We start from the raw sequence: 8,584 nt of genomic DNA, 5'->3' as shown, positions 1-8,584 counted from the left end.
CTCTAAATCTGCAAGAGACTTAACAAGAATAAGTGATCAAGATATGATCGAAAAAAAGAATAAAGTCAGAAGATTTAGTCTGCCTTATTTCAAGTGCACAAAATAACTGAATGCACAATAACCACAGAGGTTGCTCAACATCCCTGACCAGCAGAGAAGAGAAATGCAAATTAAAACCACAATGAAGAACCGCTACATGCCCACCAGAATGGCCAAAATTACAGTCCTGAAAGCCCCAGAGCTGGTGAGGGCGTGGGTAGGCTGGAATGCTTACCCGTTATGGGTGCGTGTGTGGGGATGGTCACACTGCTTTGCAAAGCTCTTTGACAGTCTCTTATATGGCTTAACATACACTTACCCTAGACCCAGCAATTCTTCTAGGTCTATACCAACAAAATATAGGCCCACCAGATACTTGTACGAGAGTGTATGTAACTTTATTTATAGTAGCAAAAAAGTAGGAACATCCCCAGTGCCCATCAGCCGGAGAATTGATCAGCAAACCGTAGAATATCCATCCAGTGAAATTCTACTCAGAAACAAAGGGGAGGAAAGAGGGAGAAAAAGAAAGAACGATTCGCTGATGCATGCGGCTACGTGGAGGAGTCGTGAAAACATGAGTGGAACGCAGGAAGCCAGACGAGACCGAGTACAGACGGTATGATTCCATTTCTGTGAAGTTCAAGCACAGCGGGAAGAATCTAAGCCGACGAACGTCCGATCAAGGACGCCTGCAGAGGTGGCACGGAGGGAGACAGCTGCCAAGGGCGGGGTCTTTCCGGCATGATGAAAATGTTTACTCAATCTGGGTAAGTTTCCATTGTCAAAATTCGACTAACTTTTCACTTGAAATTGTGCATTTTACAGTATGGAGACTATGCCCCATAAAGCACTGTTGAAAATAATTTTAAAACAGGCTGGGCATGGCCTGTAATCCTAGCACTTTGGGAGGCCAAGGTGAGTGGATCTCTTGAGGCCAGGAGTCTGAGACCAGCCTGGCTAACACAGTGAAACCTCATCTCTACTAAAAATAGAAAAACTTAGCCAAGTGTGGTGGTGGGCACCTGTGATCCCAGCCACTTAGTTGGCTGAGACAGGAGAATCGTTTGAGTCAAGGAGGCTAGGTTGCAGTGAGCTGAGATCACGCCACTGCACTGCAGCCTTGCCGACAGAGAGACTCTGTCTCAAAAAAGTAAATTTAAAAAACTTAGAAACAAACCGAAGAACGATATCCAAACAACAACAGCACACAGGAAGGAATCTTTATAGCACAGAAGCTATCTACCCTCCTTGAGCATCTAAACCTGTCCTGGCTCAATACAACATGCCTGTGTGCCTTATCCCAGGTAGTGATCCATAAGCCCATGGGCTAGGGGGTTTTCCTGGACCCAGAGAGACTCTGTGACTCCCCTGAGACCACCCCACCAGCTGTGCACCGTGGCAGAACAAAAATACAAGACAGACATGCTGATAGCAAGCTGTCAGTCCTCCACCTTCCTTCCAGATGCCGGGCTGCTCTCTGTTTCTTTGTGTGAATCCCACAGCAGCCAGAAAGATCGCTATGATTGCCCATTTTAAAGGGGAGGCAACAGACTCAGAGATGAAGTGGAGTGAGGATGTGAGCCCACGCCCAGCCCGCTCTCCCACTAATCCCACCCCTGCTTCCTGCCCTGCTTCTGGCCACTATTCCTGTCACTGCCAAAGGTGCCACCCATGCCCACACAAGGCCTTGAGATGCAAACAGGAAAAGTCTCAGCAGCTCCAAAGGCAGGAGCACAGGTTGGGGATTCTCAGCACAGAAGTAGCTATGTCCCACGTGGCTAAGTCGCAGAAGCATAGCCTCTGCACAGCGTGGGTGCCTGGAGGAGACGTGCTGGCCCGTAGAACGACTGGTCAGGTAAATACTGGGCATCACGGCTTCCCCGGGCTTGTGTGCTTCTCTGCCCCTCCAGCTTGGGAGCCCTAGCTCACCCATGCCCATGCCTGGGCTGCAGGCTGTCCCCAGCAAGTGTCCCTGGATTGAATGTGTAGTGGAGTTCCTCTGTTGGCCTGCTGATGGCATTTGACAATGAGTATTGTGCTGGACTGTCCCACTCGCTCTCAGGCGGACCACCAGTTCTGAACCTCCCAGAACAAGCAGCTTCCCAACCTGTCCTGCAGCTGAACTGGAGGAGAACCCATAGAGGGGCTGCTGGGCGGCTGGAGGCCCCTGGGGAGTTTCAAAAGGGAGCCAGTGGCTGGCCTAGGTGCAGCAGAGATGCCCTTGAGGGAAGATAAACCACACGCTTTTTGTTCTTGTTGGGGAAGGTCACCCTGTCCCAGCAGGCCAGTGGACTGGCTCCATGCCTCACCCTGGGCCCCAGCCAGCAACCATCCTGGACTCGGCCAGATGCCGCCAATATCTCCTTCCTCTGGGTGGGTCCCAGCAAGAGGTAGGACCCGGCTCCTTGCACCCCTCCTACCCCTAATCGATGGAGAGGATACGGCCTCACCCCCAGACACCCAAAGAGATACTCTTGCTGTCCCTCGTGCTGTCTGCTCTGTCACACAGCCCCCCGGGGACACTCGGGGACAGCTAGACAGTGTCATCACCAGTCCTCGAGAAACCTCTGGGTCTCAGCTTGGTCAAGAAAGGATGGCAGCCTGGCCAGGTGCTGGCCAGGGAGTTGTAAGCAGGAGAGGAATAAGATTAGGGACAGCAGCAGTGTCTGATGGAATTTCCCGGGTGGATGGGTATTTACAATGTGGCCACTGAGTATTTGAAATGTGAACTCCCGTGTCTGAGGAATTTAATTTTGTACATAACTGCATTCATGTGAATTTAAATTTACATTGCCACAGGTGGTCAGGGGCCATGTCCGACAGCATAGCCTGGGAGCGGCCACCAGCCCTGCTGGGAGTCTCCCCAGGAGTCTCTGCATCCAGGAAAGCTCTCTACTCTTCCCCACCCAGGCTGTGACTGTGCCCGGCCCTTTGCCCTGCCTGCCAGGGCTGGTTTTGAAGGTTCGCAGGAACAGGAAGCCAGCTCTGTCACCTAGGGTGGCCTTGGGAGCCCAAGCTAGGAACCTCTCAGAGAAGAGGAAGCCGAGATAGGGGTCCTTTGGGAAGGGAAAGGGCAGGGCTGGTGACGCCGTAATGCTCAAAAGAAGCCAGTGCTCCCCACCAGCTCCCACTCCCTGCACCCCGTCCCAGACACCCAGAGCCACCGTGACATCTCTAGTTCCTTTTTCTAGAAAGTGAGGAATAAACTGCCAGACACATTGTCCCCAGTCCCTCCCAGCTGAGCCCAGCTTCTGGTGTGACTGTTACTAGAGTGTGGGTGGCCTCATGGCCCTGGACTCACATCCCCGACATGAGCTTCTGCAGGAAACTGTCCTTTCCACCCCCACATCCCGGAATACCTGCCAGCTGTAACAGGCTCTGTCTTTAGGGGGCGCTTTTTTCAATCCAATTTTTCAATGGCCTTTCATTGGCTTCTGTGTTCTCTGGCATCCACTCCCCATAAGCAAACCCTGACTCAGAAAAGGAAAACATATCTATCATGAGTCGCTCCTGCTGCTCTTTCCCCGCACCCGGGCCGCTGTCATCGGGGAGACAGGGCTATTTGTCAAGCTCAGGAGAGTCACCAAGACTTGTCGTTCCTGCAGGGAAGCCCGGCCAGTGCCTCCTCCAAGCACACCTGAGGGGCTAAAAAAGAATCTTCTCACCATCCAAGCACGCTGCCTCCATTGAAAAGGAGAGACGGGTGCAGAAGAAATGCGATTTTGATCCATCATTCCTACCCCAAAGATGCCACTTCAGTTTGAAGCGGGAGAGACACATCTCTCTTTATCGGCGATTGAGACGTTTGAGACGGGCAAACATGCAGCTGTCTAGGGAGGGGCGCAGCTTGGATGTGCTTAGTCACATTGGCAGCAGGGGAAAGAAATAGGGCAGCTGCCAGCCTGGGGACCGGGAGACGACAGCTTCAGTGACAGCAGAGAGGGCTCTGGGCCCAATGGACTCCCCATCTCTCTGCTTTGAAATATCCAGATTATGGCCATCCCTGCAGGAAAAACACCAGCCTGCGTCTCTGTGGCTGTCTCCTTGACACCTGAATGTTGATGGGTCACTTTGATGTGTGAGTCCAAGCACTGAGCTGGCATCTGGCTTCCATTAAGGGCAATCTGTACGTGTTTTCCTCTTTTACCCAAACAAGCGTTCCTCACCCATATCGCCTCCTCAATGCCCCCAGGCATGTGTTGGCATCACTGAAGGTGTTTCATCTCAGCCTCAAGGACAGGACAGCAGCCCCCATGATACCTGCAGAGGTGTCCAGGGAAGCCTCTCCTCTGCTCTGGCATTGGGCAAGCCTTGAGTCTCCACATTCTGCAGAAAAGTCCATTTTGGTTACTGAGGGGCTGGAAGAGGGAGATGAAACGGGTTGATTCTGGCAGGGTGCCCAGCACATGCAGAGACCACAGGGAAATGGCCTCTCCTTAGGAGGAAGAGGGGCACCCAAGGCTCTGCATTTGCGGCCACCTGGCACAGCTCGCTGGGGCCAAGAGGAAAAAACGCCAGGTTCAAGACAGAGGACAGTGTTGCTTCTAAAAAGAGGGCAGAGCCTTCAGAAGGGCAGACGTCAGAAGGGGCCTGGAATCCCCCACATTGGTGGAAGGGCCTGAGAAGCCTCTCTGGGCTGTCCACACCTGAACCAGATGCCTCTCGCTAGCGTCCCCGCTCTGAGACCAGCCAGTTCTGCAAAGAACCCACGTCAGTCCAGTCCACACCAGGCAGCTCTGAGCTGTCAGAAACAAAGAGCTTTTATTTCTGCACTAAGCATTTTACATGTGCTTAATTCTCTGCACCCATCTCCAGATAGCCAAATTCTGACAATAATAGTGACAGTAGGAGCTGCTGTGTGTTCGTGAGCTCACATCACATGCCAGGAATTGTACTGCAAAGCTCCTGCCTCTCACTTCTCTCACCTCCTACCCTTTGAGGTGGCAACGGTTGTCAATTGCACTTCACAGGCAGCTCAGAACAGCTGACAAAACATGCCTGGCACTCCTCCTGGCCCCTCGGGTCCCTGCTAACCACGCATGTGAAGGGCTTCCTATTTTCCAGTGTCCAGCCAAATGCGCCACCACCAGGCAGACTGCCATTCCCCAAGGCCCCACGGCTCTTCCACACCTGTTCTGTGGTGAGGATGTCACCTCACTGCCAGTCAGCATGGCACCCAAGCAAGGCTTGCAGGCATGGGAGGCACACAGCCTAGGCGTGAGTCGGGGCTCCATCTCCTCCCCTCTGGAAACATCCTGGACCGCGGCTCCTCCACTCCCATCCTGCAGATGCTGCCTGCTCTGCGGTGCACCTCGAGGGTCATGTGAGACCAGGCACTTTGCTGAGAACTGCGTCTGCTGCACATGCACTGATAGGGTCTGGCTGTGTCCCCACCCAAATCTCATCTTGAATTGTAGCTCCCATAATTCCCACATGTTGTGGGAGGGGCCTGATGGGAGAGTTGAATCACGGTGGCTGGTTCCCCCATACTGTTCCCATGGCAGTGAAGAAGTCTCACAAGATCTGATGGTTTTATAAGGGTGGTCTTGGTTATTTTTATTTTTATTTTTTTATCTGAGACAGTCTCGCTCTGTCACCCAGGCTGGAGTGCAGTGGCGCGATCTCAGCTTACTGCAACCTCCACCTCCCAGGTTCAACCAATTCTCCTGCCTCAGCCTACTGAGTAACTAGGGTTATAGGCAGCACCACGACGCCTGACTAATTTTTGTGTTTTTTAGTAGAGACTGGCTTTCACCATGTTGGCCAGGCTGGCCTGGAACTCCTGACCACCGACCGGTGACCTGGGACCTTCACTCCATCCCATAGAACCTGGCCCTTACTCCAGTCCATAGGCCCTGTCCACTCACATGCTGCCTCGAGTGTGCTCTGTGATCAAGCCCTGAGAACCAGGCCCTCATCACAGAAACGGTGATCTCCCCCGCAGCTCCTGCGTCTGTCCCCCTGCAACTTTGGTGGTGACGAGGGTGAAGCCGGGACTGTGGCAGGGACCACAGCCGTCCCCACGGGGCCCAGCCCCTCTAGCATCTGCCCTGATGCTCCCCTACTGCCCAGAAGGGGAAACCTCCACTCAGCCCCGTCCCTGTCAGGCACAGCAAATGGAGCTAATGACTTGGGCAGTGGGTGGGCGTGCGGAAGGCGGGGCTGGCGCGAGGTGTGGGGCTAAGGTGAGAATTTGCCCTCCAGCTCCTCCTCCTCCTTGCCCCTCACCTGTGTCCTTTCAGGGACTCAGTGACCTCCACCCGTACTGATGTAGCAGCTGACAGGGCTCCATCCTGGAAGCATCCCAGGTGGGCTCACGCAGGTGACAGGAGGCCCCTGTTTAGCCACCTGTCTGCCCATTCAAGCCCAAACGCCCAAGTGTGGCACTCAAGGCTTGACCAGAACCTAGCATCCTTCCATTCACTTACTCACTCACTCACTCATTCACTATCTGTCTCCCTGAGGACATGGTGGGTGCCCAGCTCAGTCAGGACTTAGAGACTGGTAGGAAGTAGCTCGAGAGTGAGTCCAGGACTCCTGAGATGTCATAAGTTAGTAACAGAACCAGGAACTTGGTCACATTTGCAGGTGTGGGGGGAACATGGGCCATAGAGTTCGGAGGACTCTGGCCTGGAGGTGGTTCCTGAAGGGAGGCTAAGAGGAGGGCCTGGCCCAGGCGTTGCTTTGGGGCAGAGGGGAGAGCAGGGTGTGTGGCTTTCCTCCGTCCTAACTCAGCTGTGTTCACAGGATTTCAAGGGACATTCTGTGGTTTCCATTGTAGAAGACACCAGTGAGGACGCTGATTTTCAGGGAAATGTTTTCTCAGGGCCCTGGGCCTGGCCACTCGAGGGGCAAACAAGGACGTGCTACAGGAAGCAAAGCTGCACCGGCGGCATCTCAGAACCGGGGCCCCTGTGCTGCTCGGGGACAGCTGAGCCCCTGAAAGGCCTAGAAGAGAAAGGCTGCAGTTCTTCCCAAAGCAATGGTACAGTCAGAGAGGTGGGGCCGGAGCCCGGCAGCATCCCTGTGACGGCTAGGACGGGGAAGCTGGGCCCACGGCCCCATTGTCTCTGGGTCACCTTCACCCAGGTTGTCCCAGGTTTCCCCTGGAGCTGGGGCTGCAGTGCCTGGCGGGGACTTGGTCTCAGTCAGGAACTGGGTCACAGGGCAAAGCTCAACATGGAGCTCAGGACAGTATGCGGGGCTGGCAGCACCCCCGTGCAAACCCTGCGGGTGCCCTGCCCCCAAGGCCAGCAGTCCTGGGGCTGCCCTTTCTCCCTGGGTCTGGGGGTGGACAGTCCCTACAGCACACGGGGTGAAATTTTACAACATTAATAAATACGATAAACAAATACCCGAACATGCGGATGCCAGGTGATAAATGGGAGGAGACTGGAAATGAATTAAGCAGCCCCGGCTCAGGCCCAGCTGTGCCTCGGAGGCCTCGGGTGCCTTTTGTCCCTCCGAGGCCCATCCATCTCTGCCATACCTGCAGGAGCCAGCGCCCGCAGGGAAGAAACCTGCATCGCATCCACGCCTGGCTTCCCATGAATGAGACGTCCCCATCCCTCTGCACGTAAAAACACACATCTATCTAACAGCAAGTTATATGTTGGCTTCCGCGGACGCCACGCCACATCCTTCTCTGGGCCGGGGTCCCTGCCGGCACTCGCAGGGGAAGGGTCTATTTCTTTCACAGTCGGCTCTGCTTCCCTGGGCGGCTGCCATCTGAACTCGGCACTGGAAGCCGTTCAGTGCCAATCGTGAATGAACTGATCAATGGATCAATGAGTTTAACACTGCTCAGTCCCTGGTGGGACAGGGAAGGGGCCTGATCGGGAGACGGGAGACTGGATTCCCCATGCAGGGCCTTGGTGAGGGTCACTGGCTGGGGGTCCGTGAGGGTCAGGGACCAGACCTGGTACAGACCCCTTGGGGCCACGTCAGCTCCATGACCACAGGCAATGCACAGTAGCTCTCTGAGCCTCGGGGTCTCTGTCCCTGCGTGAGTATAATTCCCACCTCTCGGGGCTACGGCACAAATTGAGTGAGTGAATATTTGAAAAACACCTGGTCTATCATGCGTGCTCAGTGAAAGGAAGATGGTATTATGTTTCTTTAATCTTCCACCATGCTTTTAATTGTCTGTTTCTGACACTTTGACCTCTGAGGGCTTACTGACCCTGAAGGAACTGCCCCTCCCAGGGCTGGCAATTTCTAAAGGTAGTAAAGGACTGGCCTGGGAGCCCACCTTTCCTACCAGCCCACCCAGAGCCCACAGCCCACCCCCTCCTCTATAGCGCCTCCCCCCAGGGCCACCGCCCACCTGCTCTCGTCACCCCAGGCCAGGTGCCAGACAGCTAGGGGTAGCCTCTCTCCCCAGAGCCAGCAGGAATTATCCTGAGCCTACCACAAGCCTATCTTGAGTCTGCCCACCCTGCATCACTTGCTCCTTCCCACAGAAACCACAGGAACACTGGTGTTACCCACTTCCTCCCCACCAGCCTCCTGGCCACCCAAGTGCTTCCCCCCCGTGGCCCCA

The 8,584-nt window shown here is 54.7% G+C and overlaps 1 long non-coding RNA gene across 1 annotated transcript; it reads left to right on the top strand.

The window, feature by feature from the left end:
• The first annotated feature begins 1,751 nt into the window (after window positions 1–1,751).
• LOC135269506 (uncharacterized) lies at window positions 1,752–7,169 on the top strand. The gene is made up of 3 exons (XR_010337775.1): window positions 1,752–1,897; window positions 3,648–5,970; window positions 6,790–7,169. It is a non-coding gene; the product is annotated as an uncharacterized LOC135269506 (long non-coding RNA).
• Window positions 7,170–8,584: the final 1,415 nt, after the last annotated feature.

This window comes from Aotus nancymaae, unplaced genomic scaffold (assembly GCF_030222135.1).
Source record: "Aotus nancymaae isolate 86718 unplaced genomic scaffold, 86718_ANA_hifiasm-v0.15.2.pri h1tg000053l, whole genome shotgun sequence".
NCBI classification, from domain to species: Eukaryota; Metazoa; Chordata; class Mammalia; order Primates; family Aotidae; genus Aotus; species Aotus nancymaae.
The sequence above is the reverse complement of the archived record's forward strand: the minus strand, read 5'-3'. Positions and strand labels throughout refer to the sequence as shown.